We start from the raw sequence: 16,529 nt of genomic DNA, 5'->3' as shown, positions 1-16,529 counted from the left end.
TTAAACTATAAACCCAAGAAAAGTAGCAGACATTATTTTATAAATAATAAGTGCAAATTCGATTATATTACTATATTCGCAAACTTTATACTCAAGTCTCCATTTCGATTCCATCCCATACATTTGAAATACAAATATAATTATACTTATATTATCTAAAATCCAAAAAAAACATAAATTTATATGGACCCCACCCAGCTGTAAATTGAATGACAGGTTAGGAGCGGCCATGGTGGGGGTCACCGGGGTATTGTAATCGGCACCGACCAAGGCCTGGAGCAGCGGCTTGGCCTACGGTGGGTCCGTCCCTGAGGATCACCTACTACATCTCCTACTACATACAAATATGAGTATTGGACCCCACCATCACTTATCATGTTTGTAGGACGAATTAAAAATGAAAGAGTGTATATTCTTGTGAGACGGAGTCAGTTAACATACAACTTTGAGAAAGATTCAACTGGATCTGAACTTGGAGAAAATAATATGCTAAAGTTTTGGAAACATTTTCAATTATAGCATAAGCTTGAGTTTATTTTATAGCTTGAGCTTTTAGATAAGTTTCATGATAATCTCGACTTTGGGATATTGTTTAACTGTAACTAGCAATAACAACAATTAATGTCAAGTTTCCACAATAATAGTCGTAAAAAAGAGTTGTTCAATTTATAAAATTATATCTCGTGATTAAATATCTAGTGTGTTTGATTCATGTGATTGAAATCCACAACTTAATCCTAAATGAATAACTATATGATATATAGTCAACATGATCTTTCAACTAAAATAATCTCATAATTTAATGATGGATGAATTATTATATGATAATTAGTCATGATAACCTAACGGCGTCCAAATATCATTTGACTGATGCATGTGCTTTGTCAGTCATGCACGATAAAACAAAAATATTGAATTAATATTCAATAATTTTTGTGATTGTAAAAAAAGGAGCAAATACTGACTATTGCCGCTCTGCCAAAATCTGTTCTCAAGACTTAAATCAAAATCAGTCTTTGTGATTGTGATGATAGGAAAAAAGTATTTTGCATCGAAGTCGTGTTGGAATTTGACGATGAATTTGAATAAATTCATATATAAAGTTACTCCCTTCATCTCGGATAATTTATCTCATTTTTCATTCGGTTCGTCCCATATAATTTGTCTCATTTCACTTTTACCATTTTTGGTAGTAACTCATTTTTACTCACATTTTATTATAAAATTAATACTCCATATAAAAGCAGGACCCAAACTCACTAACTTTTTCAATTTACTTTTCATTACATTTTTTAAAACTCGTGTCCGTTCAAAAGTGAGGCGAATTATCCGAGACGGAGAGAGTATTAAATAGTCCATGGTAACACCATTTATTAATCCCCTTGAATTTCATTATAAATTCCTTGGTAACACCATTTTAGTCATTGTTCTGATATACAGAAGTGAGTCAGAAAATCATATAGTACGGTGGTAACACTAGTGACATCAAACATGATAAAAGTGTTTCTGTTTATTACTCTCTCCGTCCCGGCTAAGATGACACATTGCTTAGCCGGCACGGGATTTTAGGAAATATTGGTTAAAGTGTTTAATTAGAGAGAAAGAAGATGAGTTTATGTATTAAAGTAGAGAGATAAAGAAAGATAGATATTTTAATAGAAGTGAGAAAAAGTGGTTGAGTGTATTAATTGGAGAGAAAAAGTTACTAAAAATAGAAATGTGTCATCTTAGTTGGAACAAACTAAAGAGGAAAACATGTCATTTTAAGCGGGACGGAGGGAGTATGATTTTGTTTTATAGAGAATTTAGAGTGAGTGGAGAAGCAGCTTTTTAAAAAATTTAATCTGCAGAAGTCAAGCCCAATTTGTATTTTCCGTCGCGTGAGGTGGGCAAGCCCAAGTAAATATAATGGGCTGATGTACAATCAATGTCCGGGCCCATTTTGAAAAATGATTTGTGGGTGCACACGCACACACACATACTCTCCACGCGACCACTGAGCATTAGAAATCGAGTTTGGTGATGAGGTACTTCCCTCAATTATGTTTTCTTCTAGGGGTTAATAGGCTATTAAAAACATGAGGTTTGGTCAAACTTCCGCTGTGTTCTATAAACTTTAAAATTAGAATATTAAATTACAAACTTTTACTCCATCCGTCCCTTAAAATATGGCACCATTTGATCCGACACGAGTTTTAAGAAATGTAATAGAAAGTGGGTTGAAAAAGTTAGTGGCATGTGAGTCCTACTTTTATATATTAGTTTTAAAATAAAATGTGAGTGAGATGAGTTAGTGGAATGTGGAGTCTACTACCAAAAATAGTAAAAGTGAAAGGTGACAAATTTTTAGAAACGGACGAAAAAGGAAATAAATGACAAATTTTTAGGGACGGAGGGAGTAGTTGTTTTCAATTGTCTCATTCATACACAAAATGTTATCTATTAACGATATTCAAAATAACGTGTTTCAATAAAATAAGTAACTTTTTTTCTTTATATTCCTTTATTCAAAGCAAGTACATTGCTTTATTTCCCTAATACTATACATTAATCAAATTCAAAACATTTTTTTCTACATTAATATAACTATATCCACGAACTACGATCCCATCACCGGAATACTTTGCTCATTTCTAAAAAAGTTCGAGGGGTCAACTTTCGTCTTCACATTCACCAATCTCCTAAAATTATTCTTAAAATATTTAAGCCCCCAAACACTAGCTTGATCGTAGCTTGTATTCCCAGCTTCGTTGTTTCTTCCGATATCAAGATCCCTATAGTTGAAGTAAGCGGCCCGCGGATTCTGGGTGACGTGGCGCGCCATGTAGCCGTAGAGCCCCCTAATCCAACGGATACCGGCTTCCGAGTCATTGAGGTTAAACCACCCCACGGCGTAGTGGATCATAAATATATTCCCTCTCCGATGAGGAAACGGAGTTTCCTCATCAGAGTAGGTGTTCAGAACTCCCCCGTACGGACTGAACTGCAAGCTAGAACTCTCGTCTTCCATAAGAAAGTTCCATATCTCTCTAAGACCACTCACCGGGATCGGAGTGCTCACGTAGTCCGATTTCGCTTTGAAGTACCCGAGTCCGAACCCGCCCGCCGGCGTCCGATCCAGCAACACGTCTAGGGTTTGGTCATCAATGTTAGCAAAGAAGAGAATAGATTCCACCCAATTCATCTCCTTGCAATCGTCTTTGGTCAATCCGAGCTCCGGAAACTGCTCTTCCATTATAGGGAGAAGGTCACGGGCCCCACCGAGGTACATCGACGTGAATGAGGCGGCGACTGTTAGGTTTCCGGTCGCCGGAGAGTTGGTAGGGTTTAGGAAGAGTCTGAGGAGGAGATTCTCGTCGACCTTGTCGGCGATGTGTTGCCATTTATCGACTAGCTCCGTCGCGTTTTCCTCTAGTGTTCGTGTCACGTTGAAGACCGTGACGGTTTCCGGGACGGTGACTAACGTCACCGTGAAATCTAACACGATCCCGAAGCTGGTCCCTCCGCCGCCTCTGATTGCCCAGAACAAATCCTCTCCCATGCTTTTTTTGTTCAGGATTTGGCCGTTTGCGTTGATGAGGGTAGCGTCGACGATATGATCGGCGGCGATAGAGTGTTTCCGTGAGATCATGCTGTAGCCTCCGCCGCTGAAGTGGCCGCCGACTCCGACGGTGGGGCAGACGCCGGCGGGGAAAGCGAGGGTTTTGCTTGTCCGGGAGATCGTGTAGTAGAGCTGGCCGAGGGTTGCGCCGACCTCCACGCGTGCGGTCTTCGCCTTCTCGTCGATTGAAACCGATCGGAAGTTTCTCATGTCGATGATCACAAAGGGGGCCGACGCGGAGGCGTAGGAGAGGCCTTCGTAGTCGTGGCCGCCGCTCTTGACTCTGATCTGGAGGCCGAGGATGTGGGAGCAGTGGATGGAGGCTTGGATTTCTGACACGTGGAATGGGGTGACGATGAGGTCGGGCCTCCGCGGAAGGGCTGAGGCCTGGCGGAGATTTTGTGAAAGTAGGAGAGTGGCGTAGGTTGCGTTTTGAGGGGTGTATATTGTGTCGGTAGCAGAGTTTAAGCGTTGGAATTGATCGATTAGGCATTCGACGAAATCGTGATAGCCATGGTTGTTGGAAGAGGAAGCTCCGAAGAGATGGAGGTTTGTGGAAATTAAGATGAGGTATGTGAGAGTATGAAGAGAGGCCATTTTTGTTGAAGTTAGTTTTGTTTGTTGGTGTTTTATTTGTAGAAATGTTTGGGGATTTAAATGTAGAAACTCATGTCCGAAATCGTGTCCATGTTGCTTTAAATAAAGTTGCATATTTTATTTTACTAACTTATTTTTCTTACATTTAATTATTAATAATTGGAATTTCCCTTTCATGACTTTTTCAAAAATATTTCTTTTTTTACTAGTGGTACTACTCCTATTTCCTATGTTTCTTGTTAATAGATGCATTTTTTTTCGGCATAAAATTTAAGAATAGTGTGTTAAATGTATGATGGAAAAAGTAAAAGAGAATAAAGTAAAAGAGATGAAGAGAGAATAAAGTAAAAGTAAGAATTACTATTTGCCAAAAATAAAAATGACTCAATTAATTTAGAACTTCACAAAATAAAAAAAATGATTCTATTAACATGGAAGGTAGGGAGTATTATTTAATACTATTATCTTCAACCATTAATTGCTAGAATATAAGTACTAGTGATACTAGTCCTATTATTTAGGATAAGAAGATTGGAATTTTCCTTGTTTATAGATGCATTATTTTTAGTACTGGGTTTAAGAATAGTGTGTTAAATGAATTGTGAATAAAGTAAGAAAGAGTTAAGTAAGAGAGATAAAAGAGAGAATAAAGTAAAAAAGAGAGTTAGTTTTTTGCCAAAAATAGAAATGACTTAATTATCTTAGAACTTTTCAAATAAAAAAAATGATTCTATTAACATGTGACAGAGGGTAATTTACAGATATTGCTCCAACCAATCAATAATGTGTTGCTGGAATGTTCCCTCCGTCCCTCATTAATTGACATTGTTTAACTTGGCACGAGTTTTAAGAAATGTAGTGAAATATTGATTGAAAACGTTAGTGAAATATGGATCCTATTTATATATTATTTTTATAATAAAATGTGATGGAACATGGGATTTATTAGCAAAAATAGTACGGGTGTCAATTAATAGGGAGACGGCCGAAAAAGGAAATTGACGTCAATTAATTGGAAACGGAGGATAGAATATATAAATCGCTTCTATATAAAATAGAGTAGTACTAGTATTAAAGTAAAGTTGACCATGGAAACGTAACAATGTTGTTAATTTGCACGTATTGAATTTTTGTGGGGGAGGAGCGGCGCAACGGAAACAAAACTAATGGACTATAAATCTAAGATAATTCACGCCTCCCCTAATGCACCCAGCCCGGACCAATCAGGCAAGCAGAAAATTCCCAAAAAATTGATTATAATATAATGAACTTAAATTTAGTCGTGCTGCGCGATACGAGTAAATTAAACGTGCAAGTTTGCAATAGCTATTTTCAAACTGTCTTTACTAGCTATTAGTAAAGTTTTCCGTATCATGTCACTGACAAATTATAAGTTCGTTATTTGGAGCTTGTAGTAAAAGAACATATATGTCCCCAAAGCATTCTACGTGCAAAATGTAGGGATCAGATTAGTCTAGATTCACTAATTACCAAGACCTCTTTGTTCTTGTACAAGAGAGCTCAGCCAAACTCTCACCCACGCGGCTGATTTACACAAGTAATACAAACTAAGGTTACAACGAATCTAGTTCTAACTATTACAAGGTCTTGAAGCTGTCAACCCAGCTCCACTCGTACTCGCTTGCACCTGCACACTCAAGAACCAAGTTAGTAACACTAAGAAAGATCCTCTCGGATCTGAACACTAGAACTCAACTAAGAACAGAGAGTAAAACAAGAGATCGAAAAATCTTGGCTCAGAACCCGTCACAACAACACTGATCTATTCTTCCAGAACTAGATCCAAGGGAGCACCAATGGATTGGATAGAGTTAACACTCAGACCACCAAAACCTCCACTAATGAAACCCCTCACACTAGATCCAGTTCCACCGAACAAATCTCCGCACACGGCCTTCAAGTTCTCACAAACCCTAGTTCCACTCCAGTAACAAGCAATCGAAGAGATTGCTTCACACCAGCACTCACAAAAGATCTACCACTCAAAGAACCATGGAAGATCATCAAGAGATGGCCGGAAGCTCATCGGAGAAGAAGGAAGAGAAGAGAGAAAAGCTCTGAGTCGAAGAGTAGAGAGAGAGATAGAGTGAAGATGAATGAATGAGAACGGCTCACCACACCCACTCTCACTTAACACACACAACCCTACATCCAACGGCTGGAAGGCATCATCCGAGTGAGAGGGGCACGTGGCAGCATCTGGTGTGAGGAGGTAAGTTATTGGGCTCAGCCCAATTAATAACATCCGGGCTTAACAAATAACACAGCCCAAATATAAGTCCATCCAAATATCCAATACATAAAAAGTGAAATTCGTATTATCTAAATTAAATATAAGTACTAATTTGTCATTATTTAGGAAATCTACATGTAAATTGTAATAATGACCGCTAAACTAATAAGCATATATCGTCAACTTCTATCGTAATGCAATGCTAGATTGCTCGTGGTAATCAATGGAAGTATGGAACATAACTAATTAGATAAGAAATTACGGAAATAATGTCCGTATATTGGACTAGTGGTAGGGTGGTTAATGCTCAAGTTCAATCATCTTGGACACGGCTTCATTTAACAATAAAAAAGGATGGGAAGATTTTATCACACAATTTATTCGAGGGTGAAAACAAATGTATTCTCGAGATAGTGAAAAATAGATTGCATCCGCCCATAATCAATAGTTTTAGTTTTACTTTTGGTTCATCCACAAACTAGTCAACTTCAATGTTTGGTAAGTTTCTCTCTCGTAGATCGATCATATTATTATTATTATTATTATCATTATTATTATTATTATTATTATTATTATTATTATTATTATTATTAATACTTCACTGATTTTTTTTTCTATCTATTTCACATTTAACCAATTTTTTTGTTATTTTCTATCGAGAGATTATTTTCTTTAATGAAATATTAACATAGATTTGCGAAATAGAACCCGAGATGATTGTATGAATGATAGTATCTTCTTAATTGTGTACAAAAAGAGAGAAATTTTCAATTTTTAAAAAAAATAAGACTATTCTTCGATGATCTCAAGGCATGATGATTCGTCGAATTAAAATACTTCATCTATTCCATTAATAATGAAATGTTTCCTAAAATAGAAATAGCATTATCTCTAACTTTTTCTCTTTCTTACTTTACTCTTTATTCATTAACTTACAAAACAAAATCAAATGTTTCATATGTATTGCGCCGCCGGTGGAAGTAGATAAGGTGGCTAAGGTCTTTTCCCCGGGACATGCAACCTATCCTAGATCAAAGTACAAAAATTTAATGCAGAAAAGAAGTTTTTCTAAAGGTAAGGGCTTAGTTCCCATGTCAGCTGAGTTTTTATCAGTATGCACCTTTTGAAGAAACACTTCACCCTTTTCTACAACATCCCTAATATAATGAAACCTTACATCTATATGCTTTGTTCTATCATGAAAAACAGGGTTTTTACATAACTGAATAGCATATTGAGAATCAGAGAACAACACAAGAGAGGATTTCACAAACTTGAGTTCAGAAAGTACTCCCTTCAACCATACAGCCTCTTTCATTGCCTCAGTGATGGCAATATACTCTGACTCAGTGGTGGACAAGGCCACAATGTGCTGTAGCTGTGATTTCCAACTTATGCAAGACCTACACACTGAAAATACATAGGAGGTTGTTGACTTCCTCTTATCTCTGTCATTAGCATAATTGGAATCCACAAAACCAGTTAGTAAGACACCATCATCACATTTAGAATAGCATAAACCATACTTAGCAGTTTGCTTCAAGTATCTAAGAAGCCATTTCAGAGCTTCCCAATAAACAGGACCTGGATTAGACATGTATCTACTAAGACATGACACAGCATAGGCAATATCAGGCCTAGTGCTAACCATCAAGTACATAACAGATCCAATAGCATTAGCATAGGGAATTCTCTTCATAGCATCAATTTCAGATTGAGACTTAGGGCACAGATCTTTACTCAATATAAAATGAGCAGCTAAAGTAGGGGTGTGCATTCGGGTTTCGGTTCGGTTTTTCGCCCAAACCGAACCGAACCCGAAAAACCGAATTTAGGCTAAATCCAAAACCGAACCGAAACCAAAAACTGAAAACCCGAAATCTGAAAAACCGAAAAACCGAACTTAAAAATCGAATTAAACCGAAAAACCAAAATTAAATGAAAAACCGAAAAACCAACAAACCTAAAACCGAAAAACCGAATAATCTACACCTAAAATCAGGAAAGAAAAAAAAACAGAACAGAAAATTTTAACAATTTCAAACCATTACATTGATAATATCCATAATCCAGCAAGGCATCAACTAACAAATAAAAATATGCAATCCACATTACACAATAAAGGGCGTCGGAGCTGTGGAGACGTGAAGCTGTGGAAGGGCGTCGGCATGGTGCGCGAGATAAAGCCTTCTGAGTTGGGATGGAGCTGGAGGGGCGACAGCCGTCAGGTGACGGCTTGGAGGGAGGTCGCCTGAGCTGGCCGATGGAGGAGGGGTGACACCGCGACAGGCGACGGACGGATTGGTGGAGGGGTTAGGGAGAGAGGAGAGCGGCGGATTCACAGAAGTCGTATGTTTCAATTTTCAATTTAGGGCTTTAGTTTTTTAGTATAATTAAATACAGTACTTAATAAACATACATACATATATATTAATATAAATATATATATATATATATATAATATAATTAAATATAATTCGGTTTTTCGGTTATTCGCTTTTTTTTTCCGACAGAACCGAACTGAACCGAAAAACCAAACAAACCGAACCGAATTTTAAATTTTCGGTTTGGATCGGTTCGGATATTCGGTTTTTGGATTTTTTGCTCGCCCCTAAGCTAAAGGCACAGAAGCAGGCTTAGCATCAAATATGTTAAACTTCCTCAGAATTTTGTACACATAAGGTTCTTGATGCAACACAAGGGTGGATGTTTTTCTATCTCTATAGATATTAATCCCTAAGATTTTCTGAGCATCACCCAAATCCTTCATGTCAAAATTCTCACTCAAGGCAACTTGCACACCCTTAATGGTCTTCAAACAAGGACCTATTATAAGCATATCATCAACATATAAAAGCAAGAACACATGCACAGTATCAAGATTCTTAACATACAAGTATGCATCAAAGGTACTTCTGACAAATCCTAACTTCTGCATACAAGTGTTAAACTTGATGTTCCATTGCCTGGGGACTGTTTTAAACCATATAAGGCCTTTTTTAACAAGCACACATGGTTGGGAAACTTGGGATCACCAAAGCCCTCAGGCTGATTCATGTAAATAAGCTTATCAAGATCACCATGTAAGAAAGCAGTTTTAACATCCATTTGCTTCAATTCCCAATTAAAATGAGCACACAAAGCCAACATCATCCTGACAATAGTGAATTTAACAACAGGGGCAAAGATTTATGTGTAATTTACCCCCTCTTGTTGAGTAAAGCCTTTTGCCACTAATCTGGCCTTGTACCTAAGGCCCTCCACCTCATTTTTCAGTTTATAAAGCCATCTGCAATCAACAACAGATGCACCAGGAAGCAAAGGTACAAGAATCCAAGTAAAATTAATTTTCAGAGAGTGTATCTCTTCCATCATGGCTTTATGCCACTGACTCCAGAATTTAGATTTAGTAGCCTGCTTATAGGTTTGAGGCTCATTACCATCAGATTCATAAACATTGAAAGCCAAATTTATAAGAGCAACTAAACCAACAAAGCCATCATATCTAGAGGGTTTACTGACATTGACCCTTCTAGTTCTATCTCTGGATAACACATAATCCTGCAAGTTAGTATTATCAATAGCATTTTGAATACCACTAGGGCTATTTATCACATTCTGGACAGGAACAGTAGGAGAGTTTCTAACAGGACTATCATGCAAATTGGGCACATTGTCACCAACATTTTGGGCAGGATTATTATGCAACACATTTGGATTTCCTTCATCAGGTGTCTCATTAGAAGTGTAGACTGGATAAGTGTTCCAAAATGGCTGCTCCACCTCACTTGGAGCATCACTAGAATGCTCCACTCCAGTGAGTATATCTGTAGACTCCACCTCATTGAGGGGTTCATTGTCCACATCTATAGGATCTGGGCTACTTGTCAATCTTAAGCAGGGGAATTCATCTTCATTGAAGACTACATCTCTACTTATAATGACCTTGAACCCAGGTTTACTCCTTAGCCAGACTCTATACCCTTTGACACCCTCGGGATATCCTAGAAAAACACCTTTTCTAAATCTAGGCTCAAGTTTATCAGACTTATTATGCACAAAAGCAGTACAGCCAAAAACCCTTAGGTGAGAAAAATCAAGAGGTTTGCCATAGAACACATATTCAGGACACTGACCAATCAGAGGCACAGAAGGAGACCTATTTACCAAATAAGTAGCAGTCAATAAAGCCTCACCCCAAAACTTTTTAGATAATCCAGACTTAGAAAGCATGCATCTCACTTTTTCAAGCAAAGTTCTGTTCATTCTCTCAGCAACCCCATTTTGCGGTAGGGTATAAGGCACAGTTCTATGTCTTTTGATTCCAAAGCTATCACATAAATCATCCATCTGATTATTACAAAACTCCAGGCCATTATCAGTTCTAATAGCCTTAATCTTCTTACCAGTTTGAGTTTCAATCAAGGTTTTCCAAGTTTTAAGTTTTTCAAAAACATCAGACTTGTGTCTCATCAAAAAACACCAAACTTTTCTTGAGAAATCATCAATCACAGACAAGAAGTAAACACATCCAAAGTGAGAGGACACAGAAGCTGGACCCCAGACATCCATATGCAAATATTCCAAGATACATTTACTCACATTAGCAGGAGCAGGGGTACTAGGAAAAGAAACTGTATGATGTTTACCCAGCACACAAGAATCACAGAAAAACAACTCACTTTGAACATCATTATCAGAAAGAATGGCATGCTTTTTCAGGATACTCAAGCCTTTTGCACTCATATGACCTAGCCTATTATGCCACAACATGGTTCTGTCAGTTTTTACTACATTGGCATAAGATTTTTCACATGCAAAAGGCACAACATTACAAACATACAAGCCACATTTTTTCTTGGCTTTGAAAAGACACATAGAACCTCTGCAAATCTTCATACAGCCTTCTCCCCACTTCCCCCCCATACCCTCATTTTCAAGAGCAATACAAGATATCAAATTATAGCACAGATCAGGATCATATCTGTCATCCTTTAGGCTGAGCACATAACCATTTTCAAACTTCAAACACACAGTGCCAATACCAAGAATTTCACATTTCTTGTCATCAGCCATTGACACAAAAGTCTTAGTTACAAGTTTCAGCTCAGAAAACACTTCCTTAAAAGGACTTACATGATAAGTACATCCAGAATCACACAGCCAATCATTTGAAGTGAAGAGACATGCAGGAGAGGCATTCACAAATTGCAGGTCATGCACCATGAACACAGAATCATTGACATTGTCATAAGTAGCAACATTAACAAGGGTTTCAACCTGGGGATTGTTGTTAGGAAACTTATTCTTCTTAGGTTTAGTGCACTCTCTCTTATAGTGCCCAACATCACCACAGTTGAAACACTTCCTATAGGTTTTAGGATCCTTGCTTCTAGACCTAGACCTAAATTTTTTCCTAGAGTTTGAGGAATTACCAGAACCACTACTGGGCTCATTGCCCCCTCTAGATTTAGATCTTCCTCTAACATTCAACACCTTATTATAAGCATTCTTATCAGCAGCCCTTTCCCTAAGCTCAAGTTCTTTGAATTTCAGGGAGCTAATAATCAGGTCTAGAGGAGCAGAGTCTCTACCATACTTAATGGCAGCCTTTACATCACTATAGGAGTCAGGTATGGCATTCATCAGGGCTATGCTTGTGTATTCATCTATTGTTTTATCACCTGACCTCTTAATGTCCTGAACTAACTTCTGAAACCTATCCACATTGTCATCAATACTTTAGCAAGATCAAGCTTAAATTTGAACAGTTTTTCAAGCAAATACATTCTGGAAGACATAGAGGTTTCAGTATACAGAGTATCAAGTAATTTCCACATTTAAGCAGCAGATTCCTCATGATCAACTTTTCTAATCACAGAATCAGATAGATTTAACACAATGGAAGCCCTAGCCAGATCATTCATCTCATCAATTTTATCCTGAGCAGTATCCTCAGGTAAAGTACCATCAACAACTTTGAACACTTTTTGTTGAATCAAAACACATTTCATTTTCTGTTTCCAAATAGCAAAATCATTATTACCATTATAAGGAACCAAACCAACAGGTTGAACCATTTTAGCAAGAAAAATTTGCAAGAACACAGGAAGCAAGACAGAAACACACAGCCTTACACACCAGAAAGCACAGAGACATACACCAGCAACACAAGAACAGACCAAGAGCTTTCACACAACAGAAAGGGACTCAAATCCTTGACTGTCACGAGCAAGACTGGCCAAGGCTATCCCAGCTCGCAATCACTCACTACTAGAGGGCGCAGGGGGTCATTTGGGTAGTACAAGATGCTTGGTGGTCAAGTAACTTGAGATCACAGATCCAGAGCACAAGAACCAGCGGAAGCAACACAGAGAAAAGAAAGCACAGAAGTCCTAAGTCCTTGCCAGAGACTGTCTACCAGAAACAAAAGCCCAAGCCTATATTTGGCACTAAACAGTAAACTTAAACAAGAAGGATATAGCCAATTTACCAGAGTGAATCCCCTCTCGAAGGATGATTCCACTTGCCCACCTCCTTAAGCGACTCGGCGTGCTAGACTAATCCCCCCTGGCTCTGATACCACTGTAGGGATCAGATTAGTCTAGATTTACTAATTACCGAGACCTCTTTGTTCTTGTACAAGAGAGCTCAGCCAAGCTCTCACCCACGCGGCTGATTTACACAAGTAATACAAACTAAGATTACAACGAATCTAGTTCTAACTATCACAAGGTCTTGAAGCTGTCAACCCAGCTCCACTCGTACTCGCTTGCACCTGCACACTCAAGAACCAAGTTAGTAACACTAAGAAAGATCCTCTCGGATCTGAACACTAGAACTCAACTAAGAACAGAGAGTAAAACAAGAGATCAAAGAATCTTGGCTCAGAACCCGTCACAACAACACTGATCTATTCTTCCAGAACTAGATCCAAGGGAGCACCAATGGATTAGATAGAGTTAACCCTCAGACCACCAAAACCTCCACTAATGAAACCCCTCACACTAGATCCAGTTCCACCGAACAAATCTCCACACACGGCCTTCAAGTTCTCACAAACCCTAGTTCCACTCCAGTAACAAGCAATCGAAGAGATTGCTTCACACCAGCACTGACAAAAGATCTACCACTCAAAGAACCATGGAAGATCACCAAGAGATGGCCGGAAGATCATCGGAGAAGAAGGAAGAGAAGAGAGAAAAGCTCTGAGTCGAAGAATAGAGAGAGAGATAGAGTGAAGATGAATGAATGAGAACGGCTCACCACACCCATTATTATTATTATTATTATTATTATTATTATTATTATTATTATTATTATTATTATTATTATTATTATTAATACTTCACTGATTTTTTTTTCTATCTATTTCACATTTAACCAATTTTTTTGTTATTTTCTATCGAGAGATTATTTTCTTTAATGAAATATTAACATAGATTTGCGAAATAGAACCCGAGATGATTGTATGAATGATAGTATCTTCTTAATTGTGTACAAAAACACTAATATTTGATCGTGTGACATCATACAGACTTAGTAAAATTCTACTTAATTCCATAAGCACTATTCCCTCCGTCCCTCTAGTAGATGCAATTTTTTTTTGGACGATCCCAACACTGGAATACTTTGCTCGTTTCTGAAAAAGTTCAAGGGGTCAACTTTCGTCTTCACACGAACCAATCTCCTAAAATTATTCTTAAAATATTTAAGCCCCCAAACACTAGCTTGATCGTAGCTTGTATTCCCAGCTTCGTTGTTTCTTCCGATATCAAGATCCCTATAGTTGAAGTAAGCGGCCCGCGGATTCTGGGTGACGTGGCGTGCCATGTAGCCATAGAGCCCCCTAATCCAACGAATACCCGCTTCCGATTCATTGAGGTTTAACCACACTACTGCATAATGGATCATGAATATATTCCCTCTCCGATGAGGAAACGGAGTTTCCTCGTCAGAGTAGGTGTTCAGAACTCCCCCGTACGGACTGAACTGCAGGCTAGAACCTTCTTCTTGTAGAAGGAAGTTCCATATCTCCCTAAGACCGGTGACAGGGATCGGAGCGCTCACGTAGTCCAATTTCCCTTTGAAATACGAGGATCCGAACCCACCCGCCGGCGTCCAGTCCAACAATACGTCTAAGGGTTGGTCGTCTACATTAGCAAAGAAGAGAAGAGATTCCACCCAACTCATCTCCTTGCAATCATCTTTGGTCAATCCGAGCTCCGGAAACTGCTCTTCCATTATAGGAAGAAGGTCACGGGCCCCACCGAGGTATAGCGACGTGAATGAGGCGGCGACTGTTAGGTTTCCGGTGGCCGGAGAGTTGGTAGGGTTTAGGAAGAGTCTGAGGAGGAGATTCTCGTCGACTTTATCGGCGATGTGTTGCCATTTATCGACTAGCTCCGTCGCGTTTTCCTCCAGCGTTCGTGTCACGTTGAAGACCGTGACGGTTTCCGGCACGGTGACTAGCGTCACCGTGAAATCTAACACGATCCCGAAGCTGGTCCCTCCGCCGCCTCTGATTGCCCAGAACAAATCCTCTCCCATGCTTTTTTTTGTTTAGGATTTGGCCATCTGCGTTGATGAGGGTAGCGTCGACGATATGATCGGCGGCGATAGAGTGTTTCCGTGAGATCATGCTGTAGCCTCCGCCGCTGAAGTGGCCGCCGACTCCGACGGTGGGGCAGACGCCGGCGGGGAAAGCGAGGGTTTTGCTTGTCCGTGAGATCGTGTAGTAGAGCTGGCCGAGGGTTGCGCCGACTTCCACGCGCGCGGTCTTTGCCTTCTCGTCGATTGAAACCGATCGGAAGTTTCTCATGTCGATGATCACAAAGGGGGCCGACGCGGAGGCGTAGGAGAGGTGGCCGCCGCTCTTGACTCTGATCTGGAGGCCGAGGATGTGGGAGCAGTGGATGGAGGCTTGGATTTCTGACACGTGGAATGGGGTGACGATGAGGTCGGGCCTCCGCGGAAGGGCTGAGGCCTGGCGGAGATTTTGTGAAAGTAGGAGAGTGGCGTAGGTTGCGTTTTGAGGGGTGTATATTGTGTCGGTAGCAGAGTTTAAGCGTTGGAATTGATCGATTAGGCATTCGACGAAATCGTGATAGCCATGGTTGTTGGAAGAGGAAGCTCCGAAGAGATGGAGGTTTGTGGAAATTAAGATGAGGCATGTGAGAGTATGAAGAGAGGCCATTTTTGTTGAAGTTAGTTTTTTTGTTGGTCTTCTATTTATAGAAAGATCTTGGGATTTAGATGTAGAAATGTACGCTCATGTCCAAACTCGTGTTCATATTGCTTTAACTGCATGTAGAAATAAAGTTGCATATGGAGAATTATATTTTACTAATATATTTTTCTTACATTTTATTATGAACAACTGGAATGTACCTTTCATGACTTTTTCAAAAATATTTTCTCGCAGTAGGAGTACTTTTTAAAAATGGACTTGGAATCAGAATGAGATTTTATTTTATAGATGAGACGAGGAAGTATGGTACTTCTCCTATTATTTAGGATAGAAGATTGGACTTGTCTATTTTCAAATTGGTGGAATAAGTAAGTACTAGTGGTACTACTCCTATTATTTTGGGATAAGAAGATTGGAATTTTTCTTGTTTACGGCCGCATTTTCTTTAGTGCCGAGTTTAAAAATAGTGTGTTAAATGAAAGGTAAATAAAGTAAAAGTGAGTTAAGTAAGAGAGATGAGAGAATAAAGTAAAAGAGAAAGTTACTTTTTGCCAAAAATAGAAATGACTCAATTATTTTGTAACTTTCTAAAATAGAAAAATGACTCTATTCATGTGTGACGGAGAGAGTACTAAATACAGAAAAGTGATATGAGAGTTGAATAAATTATCTCTAGTTGAGTTGCCAATCAGATTTTTCGGAGATAATTTATAGATATTGCCCCAGCCAATCAATAATGCGTTGCTGAAGAATGTTCCCTCCGACCCTCATTAATTGAAATTGTTTAACTTGGCACAAGTTTTAAGAAACGTAGAGAAAAATTGGTTGAAAAAATTAGTGAAATGTGGATCCTATTTCTATATTAACTTTATAATAAAATGTGAATG

General features: G+C 38.8%; 2 pseudogenes; both read right to left on the bottom strand.

Annotated features, from left to right (window-relative positions):
• Positions 1-2,471: 2,471 nt before the first annotated feature.
• LOC125208457 (berberine bridge enzyme-like 18 pseudogene) lies at positions 2,472-4,215 on the bottom strand (annotated as a pseudogene).
• A 9,680-nt stretch (positions 4,216-13,895) lies between these two features.
• On the bottom strand, positions 13,896-15,682 carry LOC125208132 (berberine bridge enzyme-like 18 pseudogene; annotated as a pseudogene).
• Between the last annotated feature and the right edge of the window lie 847 nt (positions 15,683-16,529).

Source organism: Salvia hispanica, chromosome 6 (assembly GCF_029641045.1).
Source record: "Salvia hispanica isolate PSC_SH4W2 chromosome 6, Shi_PSC_v1, whole genome shotgun sequence".
Taxonomy (NCBI): Eukaryota; Viridiplantae; Streptophyta; class Magnoliopsida; order Lamiales; family Lamiaceae; genus Salvia; species Salvia hispanica.
Note: the sequence above shows the minus strand (reverse complement) of the source record. Positions and strands in the feature narration are given on the sequence as shown.